Source organism: Phyllobates terribilis, unplaced genomic scaffold (genome assembly GCF_046119375.1).
Source record: "Phyllobates terribilis strain yellow unplaced genomic scaffold, ASM4611937v1 Scaffold_100__1_contigs__length_5926523, whole genome shotgun sequence".
In the NCBI taxonomy this organism is placed as follows: Eukaryota; Metazoa; Chordata; class Amphibia; order Anura; family Dendrobatidae; genus Phyllobates; species Phyllobates terribilis.
The window spans coordinates 383,338-405,385 of NW_027362860.1; positions in this window are offsets into that span (position 1 = coordinate 383,338).

A 22,048-nucleotide genomic window follows, 5' to 3' on the forward strand; every position below is an offset into this window, starting at 1 on the left:
CAGTATGAGCCCCATATAGCTACTTATATACTGTGTGAGCCCCCAGATAGCGCCTTTAATACAGTATGAGCCTCCATATAGCCTCCTATATACAGTATGAGCCTCCATATAGCCTCCCATATACAGTATGAGCCTGCGCATAGCTCCCTAGATACAGTATGAGCCCCCATATAGCTCTCTAGATATAGTATGAACCCTCGCATAGCTCCCTAGATACAGTAGATACAGTATGAACCCTCGCATAGCTCCCTAGATACAGTAGATACAGTATGAGCCCTCGCATAGCTCCCTAGATACAGTATGAGCCCCCATATAGCTCTCTAGATACAGTATGAACCCTCGCATAGCTCCCTAGATACAGTATGAGCCCCCATATAGCTCTCTAGATACAGTATGAACCCTCGCATAGCTCCCTAGATACAGAAGATACAGTATGAACCCTCGCATAGCTCCCTAGATACAGTAGATACAGTATGAACCCTCGCATAGCTCCCTAGATACAGTAGATACAGTATGAGCCCCCGCATAGCTCCCAAGATACAGTATGAGCCCCGTGCATAGCTCCCAAGATACAGTATGAGCCCCGCATAGACTCCTAGATACAGTATGAGGCCCCGCATAGCCTCCTAGATACAGTATGAGCCCCCTGCATAGCTCCCAAGATACAGTGTGAGACCCCACATAGCCTCCTAGATACAGTATGAGCCCCTGCATAGGTCTTTGCCATTAATCTTAATTGAATACATTTTTAATTTTTAAATTGATAAATTTGTTAGCTAGTTATTACTACTCCTCAGATATACATCTGTTTTTTGTACACTGGTCCACACGCACATGTAGACACACACACTCACTCACAAACACAGGCAGTCATGCACAAACACACGCAGTCACACACATACACACACGCGCAGTCTTGCACATACACACACATGCAGTCACGCAAATACACACACATACGCAGTCACGAACATACGCATGCAGTCATGCAAATACACAAACATGCAGTCAACACTCAGTCACGCACACACATAGTCTTGTACACACATGCAGTCTTTTACACAAGCAGTCACACACACGCGGTCACATACACACACGCGGTCATGAACACAGTCAGACACCAGCAGGCATGCGCACACATGGTCATACACACACGGTCATGCACATGCAGTCACGCATATACGCACACGGAGTCACGTATATGTGGCGCCCCTGAGGGTTCGGTCGCCACAGAGGTATTGCATCTCACCCAGAGGTGTGGTATCTCATTCTCAGGTAAGGAAGGAGTATGGCTCAGGACCCTAATACTGCATCCACTACACCACATTTCCGGGGGACAGGGCGACAATGCTCCTGTGGGGAAGCACAACTGTCCCTGATCCCTGGCTGGAGTGGGGAGGAACCACCTAGAGAGGGGGAACTAGGTAGTGGATGGGTGGAGGACGTAGATCCTGGGCGCACTGAGCAGGAGCATATAAAAGTAAGGAACCATTTTGGTTCAAGGGAGAAGGGAAGAGAGAAGAGTGTGGAGAAGTGACAGGAGCAGGGGCTCTGTACGAGCTCTGCTCCACAGGCAGGCCTAGTCAAGAGGCCTGAGCCTGAAGGAGGAAAGAGGGAGCAGGAAGGCTCCAAGAAAGGAACAGAAGGGACCCCAGGGGTACGGGCCGTGCAGCTGCCACCCGTACGCCCGCCGCTGCCAGGAGGTAGGGGGGTCAGGCCAGAAGAAAGGGAACCGGATCCCTCAGCCAGCAGAGACTACAGGGCTCAACTGGGAACCGGAGGCTGCAGCACTTTAAGTAAAGCAGGCCGCCCACACCAGCCATCAGGAAGGTAGCCACATAGGGCCAGGGGACGGAACACACGTCACCCGCCAAGGCCCGAGGACACTGGACAGAGGTGCCGCTAGGTGTGATGTACAAGGAGAGAGGCCAGAGAAAGGTACACAGAACGGGGTCCTGGAAAGTGCTCTGGAGATACCTGAGGGTGGACTGAGCCCCTCACTGAGTACGCACAGCACGACGTGAGAAGTTATGATCTGCAGTGTAACTTGGAAACTAATAACCATGAGTAAAGACCCTGGGACTGCATCATCTAGTCTCCGTGTTTCTTACCGCACCAGCACTCACTGCACTGGGACGCCCTGCACAATCACCACCATCATTCACCTGCACTGCCCTGAAGCTACACTCTTCCTGTGGGGAGTTATACTACGCTTGCTGCGCATATCACCAGCTTCAGTGGACTGCTCCGCAGTGGCGGTTACCAATAACCGCAATCCACAGGTGGCGTAGTCGGACATTTAAATCAAATACACATAGACTGCCACTGGTTTGACCACCCTGGGTCACGGATCGGGTCACCGCCACGGTGACTACAACTCCCAGCCATATACAGGCCCGGTTCCGGGTATCCCCACGGCCCAGGGGGCGCGTCAACTTTGGCATAGTCGGCAGGATAAGTAACTCACCCGTTACCATCGAGTATTGTGTGCCTAAGAGACTGTGTTTTCTACTGAATGTGGCGTCCACCCCTGAAGAATGGACACCATTATGTGTCAGCCAAACAACAACCAAAGGTCACCTCCCATCGTGGGCCAGGTCCCAGAATGGCGCCAAAAGCGGAGCCCGCCCCCACCAGCAGTGATCATGTATGTGAATGTGTCCATCGACGTGGGGTGGCTGTCCTTGGAGGTGATCGACAGCAGACTGCCCTGGAACCGCCCCCGAAAGGGGAGGGGAGGCAAGAAAACTGAGAGACAAGGTGTGGTCTGGACCAGTCCAGGCAGGCCGCACCCGGGAAAGGAGATGGACCGTGGCAGCTCCGAAGACTCTGCCAGCGCCATGCTGCCGGTCGACGCACCTTATACCCTGGAGGAGCTAGTGGCCAAGCTTCCCCGGGAGGATACCAAATTCCTCCGCGCCGGCATGGAAGATCTGGGCCGGAGGATGGCCAGGGCACAGCGAGATGCCATTGCGGACTGGAAGAAGGAGATGGAGCAGAGGATGGCGGCCCGGCAGCCAGCGACGCTGCCCAGCACCGGCAGCGCCCCAGCCTCCGAGGACCGGGATCGGGATCAGGAGACCGCGTCTGACGCAGGAGCGGCCGCAGGAGCAGGTAGGAGAAGTTCTCCTGTGCCGGACGCTGTAAGCGCCGACCTGCCCCTGGGCCCCCTGGTGGAATCGCAGATCCCAGGCGTCACCGAAGCAGCCCCACTCCCGACGCCAGAGCCAGGCCCTTTAAACCAGGGCGAGACCGCTACGTGCCCACCATGCGCGTACCAGGATGCGCAAGCTCCAAATGCCCTCCAGACCACGGAACCGGCTCCAGCCACCAGCGACGCCGGCCCGCTCCTCGAACCATTGCAAAAGCCGCCCCCTCCGACGCCCGAACGGGTGTGTGGGGGCTCCCCCTGGGACAGGAAGGTAGCCACATAGGGCCAGGGGACGGAACAAACGTCGCCCGCCAAGGCCCGAGGACACTGGACAGAGGTGCCGCTAGGTGTGAGGTACAAGGAGAGAGGCCAGAAAAAAGGTACACAGAACGGGGTCCTGAAAAGTGCTTTGGAGATACCTGAGGGTGGACTGAGCCCCTCACTGAGTACTCACAGCACGACGTGGGAAGTTATGATCTGCAGTGGCGATTCTCCATAACCGCAATCCACAGGTGGCGTAGTCGGACATTTAAATCAAATACACATAGACTGCCACTGGTTTGACCGCCCTCGGTCACGGACCGGGTCGCCGCCACGGTGACTACAACTCCCAGCCATATACAGGCCCGGTTCCGGGTATCCCCACAGCCCAGGGGGCGCGTCATATACACATGCAGACTTGCACATATACGGGTCGCAGAAATGTGCGCACACAAACATATACAGACATATACAAAGACACATACAGACATAAACATATTTGAAGACATACAGAAAAATACATGTAAACAGACATATCACATATTACAACTGTGCTGGTCTCAGAGATGGTCTTCAATTTCCAAAGGCTACTAAATGGATCTGATGCTTACTGTAACGGGTCTGGGAGGTGGAACCTGTGAGCTACTATACAAGGGGGCGGTCCTTGTAAGGGAGCAGGTGGCGACCAGGGAAGACGGGCAGGCAGTCACAGCAGGTGACCGGGACAGTCTCTGAGTGAACGGGCTGGAGGTCACGGCAAGTGACCGGGGCAGTCTCTGGATGAACGGGCAGGAGGTCACGGCAAGTGACTGGGGCAGTCTCTGGATGAACGGGCAGGAGGTCACGGCAAGTGACCGGGGCAGTCTCTGGGTAAAGGGTAGGTACGACCTGTGATGGCTGAGCCTCCAGGTAGGCTAGCAGGCAGATGGTAGATGTGTGCTCCCAGGTGAGCAAGCGAGAGTCTCTGGATAAACGGGTGGTCACAGCATGTGACGGCGGAGCCTCCAGGTAGGCCAACAGACAGGCAGCAGATGAGTGCTCCCAGGTGAGCGGGCAGGAGTCTCTGGAATGGCAGGTGGTCACAGCACGTGACGGCGGAGCCTCCAGGTAGGCCAACAGACAGGCAGCAGATGAGCGCTCCCAGGTGAGCGGGCAGGAGTCTCTGGAATGGCAGGTGGTCACAGCACGTGACGGCGGAGCCTCCAGGTAGGCTAGCAGACAGGCAGCAGATGAGCGCTCCCAGGTGAGCGGGCAGGAGTCTCTGGAATGGCAGGTGGTCACAGCACGTAACGGCGGAGCCTCCAGGTAGGCTAGCAGGCAGGTAGCAGATGTGCGCTCCCAGGTGAGCGGGCAAGCTGGTCCATAGACAGACTGACAGGAGTAGGAAGGCAGACCGTCGGACCTCAGGCTAGCAAGCAGGTAGGAGGAATGTCAGGCAGGAAACAGACAGCAAACTGGCAGGATTCTGGCAGGTAACTGGCAACGGGACCTGAGGGCTGAAGCAGAGTAGTGAACAGTGCAACAACATTGCTCGGGCACCTTCATTTTGGAGGAGGTGCCTTATATATGGTGAAGTCCTCCGGCCATTGGCCGGGGACTCCTTAGGACGGCGCGCGCGGCACCTTTAAGAGGGAGGGAGCGCGCGCGTGCGCGCCCTAAGCACCGTGGCCGGGAAGGAGCGCGCGCTGCCAGCAGAGCGGGAGGAGGACGCCGGGCTCGGAGCAGAGGGGTGAGGGGAACAGCGTCCCTGCCTAGCAGAGGGCAGGGACGCCGGCGCTACAGTACCCCCCCCCTTTAGGCCCCCCCTTTTTTAGGACAGAGAGAAATTTAGCTAGGATGAGAGGGGCATGGATGTTCTCCCGGGGCTCCCACGTTCTCTCTTCAGGACCAAACCCCTTCCAATCTACTAGAAAAAAGGTCTTCCCTCTTACCCTTTTGGTGGCCAGAATGTTCTCTACCTCAAATTCGTTTTCAGCGGAAACCGGAGCAGGAGGCGTACCTGTAGACTTGGAAAAAGAGTTAAGTACCACAGGTTTGAGGAGAGATACATGGAAGGAGTTAGGGATCCGCAAGTTGGCCGGGAGTTTCAATTTATAGGCCACCGGGTTGATCTGACTGATGACCTCCAGAGGACCGATGAACCGAGGCCCTAACTTATAGGAAGGAATCTTGAGCCGGACATACTTGGACGAGAGCCAGACCTTATCCCCTGGACGGAATTGAGGAGGATCCAGACGTTTTTTGTCAGCATGTCTTTTCATACGCTCGGATGACAGAAGGAGTGCGGACCGGGTACTCTCCCATATGGAGGAAAATTTGTTAACAAGAGATTCCGCAGCCGGATTGTCCACCGAAGTGGAGACGGGAAATGGGATCCGAGGATGCTGACCGAAGACTACAAAAAACGGGGATTTGGAGGAAGATTCGCTCTCGTGATTGTTGTAAGAAAATTCGGCCCATGGCAGGAGATCCACCCAGTCTGAATGGTGGGCATTAACGAAGTGCCAGAGGTAACTGGTCAGGTTCTGATTGATCCGCTCCACTTGACCATTAGACTGTGGGTGGTAAGCGGAGGAGAAGTCCAGGGTGACGTCTAGCAGTTTACAAGTGGCTCTCCAGAAGTGTGAGGTGAACTGTACCCCACGATCCGACACTATGTGGAGGGGCAGTCCATGAAGACGGAAGATGTGGCGGATAAAGTCTTTAGCCAGCTCGGGTGCAGACGGGAGGCCTGGTAGGGGAACGAAATGAGCCATCTTGGAAAAGCGGTCAGCGACCACCCAAATGACCGTACAACCGGCAGAGACGGGGAGATCAGTTATAAAGTCCATTGCTATATGCTGCCAGGGGGCAGCAGGTACTGGAAGCGGAAGGAGGCGACCGGCTGGCAGATGTCTCGGAACCTTGTTGCGGGCGCAGGACACACAGGCAGAAACAAAGTCTATTACGTCCTTGTGCAGGGTAGGCCACCAGTAGTGCCGGGTAATAAGCTGGAGGGTCTTTTCCTGACCGGCGTGGCCAGCTAGTTTAGACGAGTGACCCCAGTGTAGGATCTTCTCCCGATCAGGTACTGATACGAACGTCTTACCGGGAGGGAGACGATTTAGACTCACGGGAGCCACCTGCATTACTCTGGCGGGATCGATGATGTGTTTCGGTTCCTCCTCGAGATCAGACACCAGAAAGGATCGGGACAAGGCGTCCGCCTTGATGTTTTTGTCAGCCGGGCGAAAATGAAGAATAAAATCAAAGCGAGCAAAAAACAAGGACCACCGAGCTTGGCGCGGGTTAAGTCTCTGGGCATGCTGGAGGTAAGCCAAGTTCTTGTGGTCAGTGTAAATTATTACCGGGTGAAGAGCCCCTTCGAGCAGGTAACGCCACTCCTCCAATGCCAGCTTGATGGCCAATAACTGTCGATCTCCTATGGAATAGTTGCGCTCAGAAGAGGAGAAGAGTTTGGAGAAGAAGCCACAAGTTACATTCTCCCGGAAGATGAATTTTGGGTAAGTACCGCTCCGGCTCCAGAGGAGGAGGCGTCAACCTCCAGGAAGAACTGCTTGTTGCCATCTGGGCGATGCAGCACCGGGGCGGAAGAGAAGGCCTGTTTTAAGGAAAGAAAGGCCTCCTCTGCTTCAGGCGGCCACTCTCTGGGATTAGTGCCCTTACGGGTGAGCGCGGAAATTGGGGCAGTCCGGGAAGAGAAGTGCGGTATGAAGAGGCGGTAGTAGTTGGCGAAGCCCAGGAACCGCTGAATGGCCTTCAACCCCTCCGGTCGGGGCCATTTCTCGATGGCAGACAGTTTCTCTGGATCCATTCGTAGGCCGGTCTGAGAAATAATGTAGCCCAAAAACGGAAGCGAGGTCTGCTCAAAGAGGCACTTCTCATATTTAGCGAAGAGGTGATTCTGCCTGAGCCTGAGCAGGACCTGACGAACGTCCCTCCGGTGAGTCTGGAGATCCGGAGAGAAGACCAAGATGTCGTCCAGGTACACCACTACGCAGGAGTAGAGAAGGTCCCGGAAGATGTCATTGACCAACTCTTGAAAGACGGCAGGAGCGTTACAGAGACCAAAGGGCATTACCAGATATTCATAGTGGCCGTCCCGGGTGTTGAATGCAGTCTTCCATTCATCCCCTTGACGGATACGGACCAGGTTGTACGCCCCACGGAGGTCCAGTTTGGTGAAGATTCTAGCCCCCCTCAGACGATCAAATAATTCTGGAATGAGCGGAAGGGGGTACTTATTCTTCACCGTGATCTGGTTAAGGCCTCTATAGTCTATACAGGGACGGAGAGAGCCGTCCTTCTTTTTTACGAAAAAGAAGCCTGCTCCCACCGGGGAGGTAGATTTCCGGATGAATCCCCTGGCCAAATTCTCCTCAATATATTCGGACATCGACCGGGTCTCAGCAGCGGACAATGGGTAGATACGCCCATGGGGAGGCGTAGTACCGGGTAACAGGTCGATAGGACAGTCGTATGGTCTATGAGGGGGTAATGTCTCTGCCTCCTTTTTATTAAAGACATCAGCAAATGGCCAATAGGGAATCGGAAGTCCAGGTAGATTAGTTGGGGTAGGAGAAGGACGGGCGGGATGAACAGGAACCAAACAAGTCTTATGACAGTCCTGTCCCCAGCGAAGGACCTCTCCGGTCTGCCAGTCAAGCACGGGTGCATGTCTCTGGAGCCAAGGTAGACCTAGTAAGAGGGCGTGAGAGAGTCCAGGCAGAACATGAAAAGAGATGCTCTCAGAATGCAGCATTCCCACCTGCAGAGTTATGGATTCGGTGATGAGTTGGATGGGACGTGGTAAGAGGCCCCCATCCACAGCACTGACAGATAAAGGTATAGCTAGAGGTTTGGTGGGAATGCGGTATTTTTCTACCAGGGACTGTGAAATAAGATTCCCGGCCGCTCCAGAGTCAAGTTGGGCTAGTTCGAAATAACGATTCTCCCCGCAGATAATTGAGACTGACAGCAGCAGAGATGGAGAGGATTTATTCTTGTCTAGGTCGACCTCTCTGAGCGAACCTAGACACAGGCGTTTCCCGACCTCTCCGGGCAGGTACGGATCCGGTGCTCCTTACTGCCACAGTAGAAGCAGCTCCCCTCGGCACGGCGTAAGTCCTGACGGGATTTGACCATCTTGGTCTGGTCGACCTGCATAGGCTCAGGAGAGTGTACCTGGGGAGAAACGGAGGGAGTGACGGGTTTCTGAAAAGTAGGAGCTAGACGTGGAAACCTCCTCTCACGGGTGACTTCTCTGGCACGCTCCTGGAACCGTAGGTCAATCCGGATGGCAAGAGTTATTAGGTCATCGAGAGTGGTAGGAATGTCTCGACCGGCGAGTTCATCTTTAATACGGCCGGACAGACCCTCCCAGAAGACAGATACCAGAGCGTCGTTATCCCAGGCCAGCTCCGAGGCAAGGGTACGGAACCGTATGGCATATTGGCCCACGGTGAGACTTCCCTGACGAAGGCGTAGCAGAGATGATGCGGAAGAGGTCTTCCGTCCGGGTTCGTCGAAGACTTTCCGGAAAGCCGTGAGAAAGGCAGGCAAGTCGGACACCAGGGGTTCTCCTCTCTCCCATAGAGGATTTAGCCAGGCCAGGGCCTCCCCGGTGAGATGGGACATGATGAAGGCAATTTTGGCCCGGTCGGAGTTAAACTGGTGGGACAGGAGTTCAAAGTGCAGGGTGCACTGATTTATAAAGCCCCGAGCCTGAGCGGAGTCGCCTCCGAAGCGAGGAGGTGCAGAAAGCCGGGGTCCGGGGTAGGATACCATAGTATTGGTGGGCAGTGGAGCTGCCGGATTGCGAGTCATGGCACTGGCGGTGGTTGCTGGTGGAGCAGTCAGAGTGTCCAGGCGAGAATTGACATTCCGCAGGTGACCCAGGATGGACTCCTGTTGGGACCTCTGACGGGACAGCTCATGACACAGGTCCGAGAGTGAGGGAGCTTGGGTGCCACCGGGTTCCATGGCCCGAGCAAACTGTAACGGGTCTGGGAGGCGGAACCTCTGAGCTACTATACAAGGGGGCGGTCCTTGTAAGGGAGCGGGTGGCGACCAGGGAAGACGGGCAGGCAGTCACAGCAGGTGACCGGGACAGTCTCTGAGTGAACGGGCTGGAGGTCACGGCAAGTGACCGGGACAGTCTCTGGATGAACGGGCAGGAGGTCACGGCAAGTGACTGGGGCAGTCTCTGGATGAACGGGCAGGAGGTCACGGCAAGTGACCGGGGCAGTCTCTGGGTAAAGGGTAGGTACGACCTGTGATGGCTGAGCCTCCAGGTAGGCTAGCAGGCAGATGGTAGATGTGTGCTCCCAGGTGAGCAAGCGAGAGTCTCTGGATAAACGGGTGGTCACAGCATGTGACGGCGGAGCCTCCAGGTAGGCCAACAGACAGGCAGCAGATGAGCGCTCCCAGGTGAGCGGGCAGGAGTCTCTGGAATGGCAGGTGGTCACAGCACGTGACGGCGGAGCCTCCAGGTAGGCCAACAGACAGGCAGCAGATGAGCGCTCCCAGGTGAGCGGGCAGGAGTCTCTGGAATGGCAGGTGGTCACAGCACGTGACGGCGGAGCCTCCAGGTAGGCCAACAGACAGGCAGCAGATGAGCGCTCCCAGGTGAGCGGGCAGGAGTCTCTGGAATGGCAGGTGGTCACAGCACGTGACGGCGGAGCCTCCAGGTAGGCTAGCAGACAGGCAGCAGATGAGCGCTCCCAGGTGAGCGGGCAGGAGTCTCTGGAATGGCAGGTGGTCACAGCACGTGACGGCGGAGCCTCCAGGTAGGCTAGCAGGCAGGTAGCAGATGTGCGCTCCCAGGTGAGCGGGCAAGCTGGTCCATAGACAGACTGACAGGAGTAGGAAGGCAGACCGTCGGACCTCAGGCTAGCAAGCAGGTAGGAGGAATGTCAGGCAGGAAACAGACAGTAAACTGGCAGGATTCTGGCAGGTAACTGGCAACGGGACCTGAGGGCTGAAGCAGAGTAGTGAACAGTGCAACAACATTGCTCGGGCACCTCCATTTTGGAGGAGGTGCCTTATATATGGTGAAGTCCTCCGGCCATTGGACGGGGACTCCTTAGGACGGCGCGCGCGGCCCCTTTAAGAGGGAGGGAGCGCGCGCGTGCACGCCCTAAGCACCGTGGCCGTGGCGCTACACTTACATACATGTGATAATTTACCCCATACTGTAAATTATACTAATATTAGTGGTTTCCCTAGGAGCATCACGACCTAAGATGTTATTATACAGATGAGGGAACACTGCGAACAATGTAATAATCTATAGTAAGGGGTATATTAGGCCTCATTTACCACAAAAATGGCCTTGTTAACCATCCCAAGAAGTCAGAGCTCAGTGTAATGAGTACAATTCCGCACGTTACTAAACCATTGTGACGTCTATAAACATGGACCAGTGCGTCCTACTGTAAATTCTAAACATATTAGCTGTCATCCAAAGAGTACCATGACCTAAAGAATCATGGGAATCTTGGGGTGATGGCTGATAAATCTGCTTTTTAAACATAACATTAAAAAAAATAAAAAAAATTAGGTTTTATTACTATTGATAACAAAGCCAATTTTAATATTAGACAGTATTTCTGAATAAGACCTAATGTTACCCCTACTATTGTTAAAATATTAGCTGTCACCCCAAAGCCAAAACCAGGTGTGGAACAATCAGAGAAAAGGTGTAATAGAAACAAGTCACCAATTCTGCATTTATCACCCACTCCTGGTCTTGGCTCCCACTCCTGAGAAAAAATACTGACTGAATACTGACCAAATACTGATAGTGGGGCCGTGGCCGAAGAGCTAAAGTCGGTCTCAGGGGGTAGGTAAGCCTTTTTATCATGCTCTCCCACTGCTAACTTTTAAAGGACGCAGAAAAGCGTTTGCCGACATATGATGTAATAGCTCATCCAATGTCAGGTCTCTATGTATGGAGCAGGTTCAGGAGCTGAGCCCGCATCATACTTGGCAGATGCCTGTACACATAACACTGACAATGAATGGGGTATAGCTACACATTCAGGAAAAAGAATAGATGTGTATAATCATTAATGTCCACTGGACCACAATTCAAGTATGAAATGACCTACAACAATCCAGTAAGGATTAAATAATACAGCAGACATAAGTGGAGTAAATTCTTTATTTGGATAAATCAGTGATCAGACATGAAAAATACGTTAAAAAACATGTAATTGACAACTATACATTAAAACACACGTGGGGTGTAGAGACACGGCCTATGTATTGAATAGTGGTTCTCCCTAGGATGCACATATATTGAATTACATGCAGTAAATACATGAATACAAGTAAACTAACACCATCGATATATTAAATACATAAAATGCATGTGCAGATATATATATGTATATACCAGAATAACATCAAAGAGAAAAACAGTACATCTAATATAATAAATAGGAAAAATCTCATATAATTCATGTGACACATAACTTGAATTTATGGCCGTAATAATGTACATAGTGCAAAAGTCATTGGCCAACATAAGAATAAATATCAGGATATAATGAAAAATTAAACATGGGTTAGCCAAATCCAGAGGCAGTATGGCATGAGCAGGTTAGGGCTGTGTGACCTCCACCCCACGCGCGTTTTGCTCACGGTTCTACAGGGAGATGCCTGTACAGAGCCGGCATCTGTAACCGCAGCCATCAGAGATTGTTCTGATCGCTGCTGTTACACTGATCACTGGGTGCGGATGGGTTATCATGGCAGCTGACTATGAGAACTACTAGGATGAGTTTAAAAATAAATGCTCCTGTGCTGAGGTAATCTTATAAATGTGCCCCTGCTGTGTACTGTGTAATGGCCGTGTCTGACTGTACAGGAACATGGTCTGATCATACCACAGCTCCTGGGCAGGGGAGGAAACAAAAGACAGGATACAGACAGGATCACAAATGATTGTTTCTTTAAGGAAAAATATTGCTTAAAAACAGACAGCAAAATGTTTTGCCTCACAAAATGAATCAGCTGTGATCCCGTGTTGTAATGTCTGTATACTCTTTTGTGTCCTCCCCTGCCCAGGAGCTGTGGTATGATCAGACCATGTTCCTGTACGGTCAGACACAACCATTACACAGTACAAACCAGGGGCACCTTTATAAGATTATCTCAGCACAGGAACATTTTTTTTAACACATCCAATTGTAGAACTTATTTTTACTCCAAGATCTATTAGTTAAAATGTACTTTGTTTGTGGGAAAACCCCTTTAAATTCCATAAGAGGACTGAAAAAATAAAGTAAACATACATAAAAACGTGTTAAAAATATAAACCAAATAAAAACTTATAATAATTTGAATCAACCCTTTTCCTTTATTAAGTATAAAAAAAAATAATTATATTATTATCAAAATATTCAATTAAGTGTGTTTTTGGCTGACACACTTTCCTAACAAAATGCAATAAAATGTGATCAAAACATCTCCCCACCTCACAAAAAAAATAATAAAACATTTGCAGGTCTTAGAAAATGGACGCACAAACCCAATGTTTTTTTATTTACAAATGTTCACATTTTTTTTCATCACTTAAATTTAAAATAAAAAACTAGACAAGTTTGGGATCTTTGTAAATGTTCAAACCTGGAGATTCATTTTACCCAGTCATTTTTATTGCACAATGAATACCACATGAACAAAAGAAAAAAATCAATGGTGGAGTTACTTTTTTCCTTCTTTCTTTTTTTCACCATTTCAATGAATTTGGAATTTGAAATTACAACTCATCCTGCAAAACGCAATCCCTCATACGCTATGTTGATGGAAAAGAAAAAAAGATATGGCTCTTGGAAGAAGGGGACGGAAAAAAGTAAAGTGTAAAGATGAAAATTGTCAGTGTTGGGAAGGGGCTTAAGTAATGGATATCTTACCTTGGTCTGAAATGCGAAGTCTGCGCGGACAAGGAAGGGGCTCCCAGATGCCAGCTGTAAAACCCGTCGCTCCACCATCCCAGAAGCATCACCGGAAGCAAGCAGGGCTCTTTTGCTGATGATCTTAGTAGCAAAATATTTGCGGGTAGATGTATCCTCCGCCAGCACGACCATGCCAAAAGATCCCCGACCGAGCACATGATGGAACAGTAGTCTCCTTTTGAAGTTATCAGAGACTGTGGCTTCACTGCTATCCTCTTCTTTCTTCAGATCCATGGCTTTCTGTCCTGATGAAATCCTTCGTCGTTTTATACCCTGGATCTCCTTTGAAGATGTCTCTTCATCTCCCAATGAGCTGAAGATGGCTCCTCGCTTCTTGGCTCCCATCTTCGGATGTGCCTTCATCTCTTCCTCTCCATCTTTCTTCTGGACAGGTTGTTTTGTCCTCTTGACTGAAGACTTCCTCGCATCATCAGATGTGTCATAGGTAGGTCTTCGTCTCTTCACTCCTTCTCTCCTAAAATTCGATTCCATTTTGTCGCTCTGCTCAGCAGACATCTCCTCAACTGTCGCCAGTCACCTCCAACTGTCACTCACTGCCGATCAAATGTAAGCATCTCAGCTAGCGCACGGCAATCCACTGGTCATGTGATCAGCCACTGACCAGTGACATTTATAAGATGCATAGCCTTTCACTGAGATTTAATACATGGGTGTTTAAAATTATGCCAGGTGATCTGTGGAATACAAGGTGCAACTGTTACTAATATTACTAAATCTGCACCAAGTGCCCAATTTGACTGATGTTTGTTAATATAGATATGAGATATATATACATATATTTATATACACATACAAACTATATATACATACAGTATATATATATATATATATATACAGTATATACATGTATGTATATGTATATATATATATATATATATATATATATATACAGTTAAAACCAGAAGTTTACACACATTATATAAAGACACATATGCAGGTTTTTCTCAATATCTGACATGAAATCAGAATAAACCTTTCCCGTTTTAGGTCAATTAGGATTACCATAATATTTAGTATTTGCCAAATGCCAGAATAATAGGAGAGAGAGAAAGTTTTATAAACGTATATATACGTTTGTTCAAATTTTTTTTTCTTAAGGGGAATCTGTCACCCAGATTTTGCTACTTCATCTGAGAGCAGCACGATGTAGAGGCAGAGACCCTAATTCTGGGGATGTACAGGTGCATCTCACAAAATTAGAATATCATCAAAAGTTAATTTATTTCAGTTCTTCAATACAAAAAGTGAAACTCATATATTATATAGAGTCATTACAAACAGAGTGATCTATTTCAAGTGTTTATTTCTGTTAATGTTGATGATTATGGCTTACAGCCAATGAAAACACAAAACTCATTATCTCAGTAAATTAGAATACTTTATAACAACAGCTTGAAAAATGTTTTTAAAATCCGAAATGTTGGCCTACTGAAATGTATGTTCAGTAAATGCACTCAATACTTGGTCGGGGCTCCTTTAGCATCAATTACTGCATCAATGCCGCGTGGCATGGAGGTGATCAGCCTGTGGCACTGCTGAGGTGTTATGGAAGCCCAGGTTGCTTTGATAGCAGCCTTCAGCTCGTCTGCATTGTTGGGTCTGGTGTCTCTCATCTTCCTCTTGACAATACTCCATAGATTCTCTATGGGGTTAAGGTCAGGCGAGTTTGCTGGCCAATCAAGCACAGTGATACTGTTGTTTTTAAACCAGGTATTGGTACTTCTGGCAGTGTGGACAGGTGCCAAGTCCTGCTGGAGAATGAAATTTCGATCTCCCAAAAGCCTGTCAGCAGAGGGAAGCATGAAGTGCTCTAAAATGTCCTGGTAGATGGCTGAACTAACTTTGGTCTTGATAAAACACAATGGACCTCCACCAGCAGATGACATGGCTCCCCAAACCATCACTTATTGTGGAAACTTCACACTAGACCTCAAACAGCTTGGATTGTGGCCTCTCAGGGCCGGCTCCAGGTTTTCGTGGGCCCCGGGCGAAAGAGTCTCAGTGGGTCCCTTTAGCACATTCCACGATTCATGATTCATGATGCACAGATGCGGCAGAGAAATATATATATAGTACAATGCCAAAGATTTCACTCACTTCTTACATTATATGAGTGATATCTATTGTAAATTCTACAATATCTCAGAAAATGGTGAATCCTCGCAGTGCACAGTGCAGAGCGGACAGTATAGTCCTCCATATAGTATTATGGGCCCCATATAATGCTCCATACAGGATACTGGCCCCCATATAATGCTCCATACCGTATACTGGCCCCCATATAATGCTTCATGCAGGCTGGGCCCCATATATTGCTCCATCCTGTATGGGCCCTATCCTGTATGGGCTCCATATAATGCTCCATCCTGTATGGGCCCCATATAAAGCTCCATCCTGTATGGGCCCCATATAATGCTCCATCCTGTATGGGCCCCACATAATGCTCCATTCTATATGGGCCCCGTATAATTCTCCATCCTGTATGGGCTCCATATATGCTCCATCCTGTATGGGCTCCATATAAGGCTCCATCCTGTATGGGCCCCATATAATGCTCCATCATGTATGGGCCATATATATTGCTCCATCCTGTATGGGCCCCAGAGATTGCTCCATCCTGTATGGGCCCCATATATTGCTCCATTCTGTATGGGCTCCATCCTGTATGGGTCCCATAGATTGCTCCATTCTGTATGGGCTCCATTCTGTATGGGCTCCATCTTGTATGGGCTCCATCCTGTATGGGCCCCATATAATGCTCCATGCCTCCATACATAAAAAAACTAAAAAAATCAAATACTCACTTCACCTCTCCTGATGCCGCTGCTCCGGACTCCTCAGCGTCGCTGGTGTCTTCCCACTGTCTGCACTGTGACTGCTCAGCACAGGGCGCGCTGGAAAGACGTCATCGCGCCCTCTGACCTAAGTTGTCACAGTCAAGAGATGGAAGAGCCCAGAGCTGCGGAGGCACTGGGAGAGGTAAGTATTGTGTCGGGGCCCTGAGCAAGCGGGGGGAACCCACTCGCGGGCGCTGGCACCGCACTCCTCTGCTCACGGGCCCCATAGCATGCCGGGTGCCCGACAGCGAGGGGGCCCCCGCCGCGCCTGCTCAGGGCCCTGGCACTTACCCGGGTGCTGACGCTGGGCCTATCTCCACTCTTCCTCCAGACTCTGGGACCTTGATTTCCAATTGAAAATTGTAACTCTGGGACCTTGTGGAGAGTGTCAATGACTGCCTTCAGGATATCTGTCAAGTCATCAGTCTTCCCCATGATTGTGGAGCCTACTGAAACAGACTAAGGGACCTTTTTAAATGCTTAGGAAGCCTTTGCAGGTGTTTTTTGTTAATTATTTTAATTTACTGAGATAATGACTTTTGTGTTTTCATTGGCTGTAAGCCATAATCATCAACATTAACAGAAATAAACACTTGAAATACATCACTCTGTTTGTAATGAATCTGTATAATATATGAGTTTCACTTTTTGGATTGAAGAACTGAAATAAATTAACTTTTTGATAATATTCTAATTTTTTGAGATGCACCTGTATCACTTACTGGGCTGTGTGCTGCCGTTTTGATAAATATACTGTTTTATCTGCTGCAGATCTACCAGTTCTCTGAATGCGGAGCTCTGTATAACCCCGCCAAACCACTGATTAGCTGCTTTCTGTGTACACTGTGCAAAGGCAAAATCAACTAATCAGTGAGGGACAGGGATATACATAGCTCATGAATATGGAGGACTACCTGGTAGCAGGTGTACTAGTGATATATTCCTGCTGGTAAAATAGTGATTATATTAAAACTACAGCAAGCGGCCTAGTAAGTGACATATCCCTTGAATCAAGGTGAAAAAAATGATGACAGATCCCCTTTTAGATTAGTATTGCCTTATTCATACTGACCTGGAAAATCATATTGACAGGTAATTTTTACTGCACACTGAATGCCACACATACATACAAATTATGGAATTTCATTTTTAACACCATTTTACCCCACTTTTTTTTTTTTTCGCTTTTTCAATATATTTTATGATAAAATGAGTAGTGACATATAAAACTACAACTCATCCTCCAAAAAAAGCCTGTGGCTCTTGGAACAAATGGATGAAAAAATGAAAGAACAAAAAAAAGTCTGGGTCAAGAGTTAAAGGGAATCTGTCACTAGGTTTTTGCTACCCCATCTGAGAACAGCATAATATAGAGGCAGGGACCCTGATTCTAACGATGTATCACTTACAGAGCTGCTTGATATTGTTGAGGGAGGGCAATAACCCTTCACGGTTGACCAAGTGAGTGTCAAATTATTATGTTGATTGCGCAATCCACAGAAAACCAAACGGAGGCAATGCTCTGTATGGGAGGATTCAAAGAATCTCTGATCCCGTTTATTTTGCTTAGCATTTTATATTGTTTTGAGTTTATCAATAGCCAATCCCCTACAGCCATACTACAGTACTACAGGCTTGAGCCAATGTTAGTGCAATTATTACGGAAACGCATATATGGTCATATTATCATCGTTAGTTCGAAGCACGATGGAAATGTACAAGGTCAATCCTGGCCTAGACTAGTTAGATAACAGGAGCGGGTGTCTGACAAAATGTTCTTGAGATAAAAAGTTAGTGTGAGAAAGTTCCATGTAAAGCATGAGAAAAGCAGGAAAGAAGTATGTTATGCAAGGAGTGATAATAAGATGATTTTGAAACAAGCAGACAAAATGGAGTTGCTATAGCATGAATATCAATATGTCCTTTACAATATAATTTTGATAAAATCACAGTTTTATCTGCTGCAGATCTAGCAGTTCTTTGAATGCTGAGCTCTGTAATACCCCACCCCCATCACTGATTGGCAGCTTTCTGCTCATGTACAGTGTACACAGAGCTCATGAATATGCTTGACTACCTGGCAGCAAGTTTACTAATCCTCTAATGATAATCTCCTCCTGATAAAACAGTGATTTTATTAAAACTACACTAAGCAGTAAGTAACACATCGCTGGAGTCAAGGTCTCTGGCTCTACATTATGCTGCTATCAGATTAGGTGTAAAAAAAACCTTGTGACAGATTCCCTTAGTCTTTCCTCTTAACAAAGATCCTCCATGCCCCTTACCAGTTTTGTTGCTCTTCCTTCTACTTTTTCGCAGTCCAGGACATCCTTTCCATGAACTGGTACCGATAACTGAACTGCATATTCCAGATGAGGCCTTACGCTTTGTAAAGTGGTAATATTACGTCTCTGTCCTACAAGTTCATGATACTTTTAATACATAACTATATCCTGCTGGCTTTAGAAGCCACCTACTGACATTGCATGCTGATATTTTGTCTGTGATCTACAAGTACTCCCAGAGATATGAGAGACTTTTATTTTTTACTGTCGATTTCCTGAGGGAGTAGTAGTAGTTCTGGGAAAGTAGGTCCATGAAAAGCTGTCCCAGAATTGAATGGCTCAGAAAGTTACTGCCAATTACTTAAGTAGATGCAGGAGATGGGAGTAATTTGCACTAAAAGGGATAGTTATAAGCAGGGGCGTAACTATAGTGGGTGTAGGGCTTCAGTCGAACCTGGAGTTCAGGTGGACCCAAAAGGTACCTTTGTATCATATGAGTACACAAATCCTATCAAAGACTCGTGATGGTTGAGTCCCCTAGTGGAGAATTTGCATTAGAGCCCACAAGCTTAAAGTTGCTGAACTCAGGGAATTCGAACAATCTACGATTAGCTTTGCAAAAGTTGCCTAAAATGACTGCTGTGAGTTTATACGATGTAGAAGATTACATCAGCGACCGAAGGATCAAATGACGGGCAGGTTTGCAGTTATCACATCACATTACATAGCACAACAAATAAAAAGGGACTATCATAGCCTGCATAAAAGCAGAAGCAGGAAATGAAGCAGCTGTTTTAGAGTCATTCTGGATAGTGATAGAATGTCACAGTTCACAGCTTAGCTATAGAGATAGGGAGAGAAACTATGAAACACTAAGGTACCTATAAGGCTGCACTCACATGTTTCCGGAGCTTTGCTGCAAAGCTTTTGTTTTACCACGATTTTTGACTATTGCAGTAAAAATGTTGTGGCTCTACTGCAATTGGTGCAAAAATGGAACACGTCCACAATTATAGTGAACTAAATTAGTTTGTCAGGAAAAAGAGAATAGTGTAATAGTGTCATATTGTTTTTCAGGCCAATTGGAGGCTTTGCAGAGATTTTGATTTGCTGTGAGGCTGTTTCCATGGGACAACTAGGGCAAATCTGTCAAATACAAATTTTAAAAGATTTGCTCATCTCTAGTGAATTAGAATTGGATGATAATGGAGGAGAGATAATACTGAAGGAAAAAGATGGGTGGATAATCCTAGAGATGATATTAGGGACGAGAGAGATGATACTGGAGGGAATGTAGAGGTGATATTGGGGGGAAAGGTAACACCTGGGGAAATCGATACTTGGGATGGGAGAGTAAGAGCAGGTAGCAAACGAGATGATGGGTCGAAAAAGAAGGGAGTAAGAAGATACCTAAGGGGAGATATATCTGTGGAGGGGAGGTCGTGAGAACTTGGGGAGCCGATGCTTGGGGAGAGAAAGGAGAGCTGATGCCTAACAGGGATTAAACCCGGGGGAGAGGAGGTAGAAGGGGAAGAGGTGATATAATAGAGGGGCAGTGATATCTTTTGGATGGGAGATGAGATGATACCTCGTGGGAGGGGGTGAGATAATGCTGGGTAAAGTAGTAAAGAGACAAATTAAAACATGGATGTACTAGCTTTTTTGTCCAAGGTTCACATTGTCAGACTGAACCAATCCCAAGGGCTACAATAAAACTTAAAGGTGTATTATCATCTGAGATAATGGCACATAGAACGTATATGGTACAAATGTTTGATATGTAGAAGTCCTGGAAGAGCAACCTAGCACCTATCGGGAGAATTGGGACCCATATTTGCTGTAGTTCAAATAGTTAATGTGAGGTGCTGAATAATAATAATAATAATTTTTATTTTTATAGCACCAACATATTCCGCAGCACTTTACAATTTTAGGGGGGGCTTATACAGAAAATACAGACGTTACAGAATAAGCATAACTCAGATATTAAAAGGAGTGAGGGTCCTGTTCACAAGCTTACAGTCCATAAGAAAATAGGGGAGACACAAAAGGTAAAATGTACAAATATTTTATAATACAGCCATAATATGCTAAGTAGGGTAAGTACATAATGTAACGGGTCTGGGAGGTGGAACCTCTGAGCTACTATACAAAGGGGCAGTCCTTGTAAGGAAGCGGGTGGCTCCCAGGGAAGGCGGGCAGGTAGACACGGCAAGTGACAGGAACAGTCTCTGGGTAGAAGGGCAGGAGGTCATGGCAAGTGACGGGGAAAGTCTCTTGACAGGCGGGTGGTCACGGCAAGTGACAGCAGGGTAAGAGTCTCTAGACAGGCAGGTGGTCACGGCAAGTGACAGCAGAGTAAGAGTCTCTAGACAGGCAGGTGGTCACGGCAAGTGACGGCCTCCAGGTAGGCTAGCAGGCGGGTAGCAGGTGAGCGCTCCCAGGTGAGCGGGTAAGAGTCTCTCGGCTGGCTGGCAGGTGGTCACGGCAAGTGACGGCAGAGCCTCCAGGTAGGCTAGCTGGCGGGTAGCAGGTGAGCGCTCCCAGGTGAGCGGGTAAGAGTCTCTCGGCTGGCTGGCAGGTGGTCTCAGGCAGGTATCAGGCAGGTATCAGGAAGGTATCAGGCAGGTATCAGGCAGGTGCTTCCTGATCCGCAGGCGGACTGGTCCATAGACAGACTGGCGGATGCTGGTAGACAGACTGTCGGACCGCAGGGAATGCAAGCGGGTAGCAAGAGCTGGAAAACAGACTGGCAACGGGACCTGAGGGCTGAAGCAGAGGTGAAGAGCTTTGCAACAACTTTGCTCGGGCACCTCCATTTTGGGGGAGGTGCCTTATATATGGGAGCTCCTTAGTACGGCGCACGCGGCGCCTTTAAGAGAGAGGGAGCGCGCGCGCCCTAAGCACAGTGCCCGGGAAGCAGCGAGCGCTGCCAGCAGCGCGGGAAGAGGACGCCGAGGACGGAGCAGGGAGGTGAGGGGAACGGCGTTTCTGCCTAGCAGGAGGCAGGGACGCCGACGCTACACATAACACTACATGAACTGGTCGCCAGCCAGTATGTGTACAGTACAGACAGAGGCTAATCAGTGCATGGATGGTATGAGCATGATTTTGAAGAAAATTTTAATATGGGCCAACTGGGACAGTTACAGTAGATAAGTGTGTTGAGACGATAAGCCAGTCTAAAGAAATGGGTTTTTAGGGCATGCTTAAAACTGTGGGTATTGGGAATTAATCAAATTGTCCTGGGCAGTGCATTCCAAAGAATTGGCGCAGCACGTGAGAAATCTTGGAGACGGGAGTGAGAGGTTCGGATTATGGAGGATTTTAGTTTTAAGTCACTAGCGGAACGGAGGGGCATGTATAGGGTGGTAGACTGAGACGAGGGAGGATATGTAGGGCGGTGCTGAATCGTGGATAGCTTTGTGGGTAAGAGTGATAGGTTTACATTGAATGGGCAACCAGTGCAATGATTGGCACAGGGAAGAGGCATCAGTGTATCGGTTGGTGAGGAATATGATCCTGGCTGCC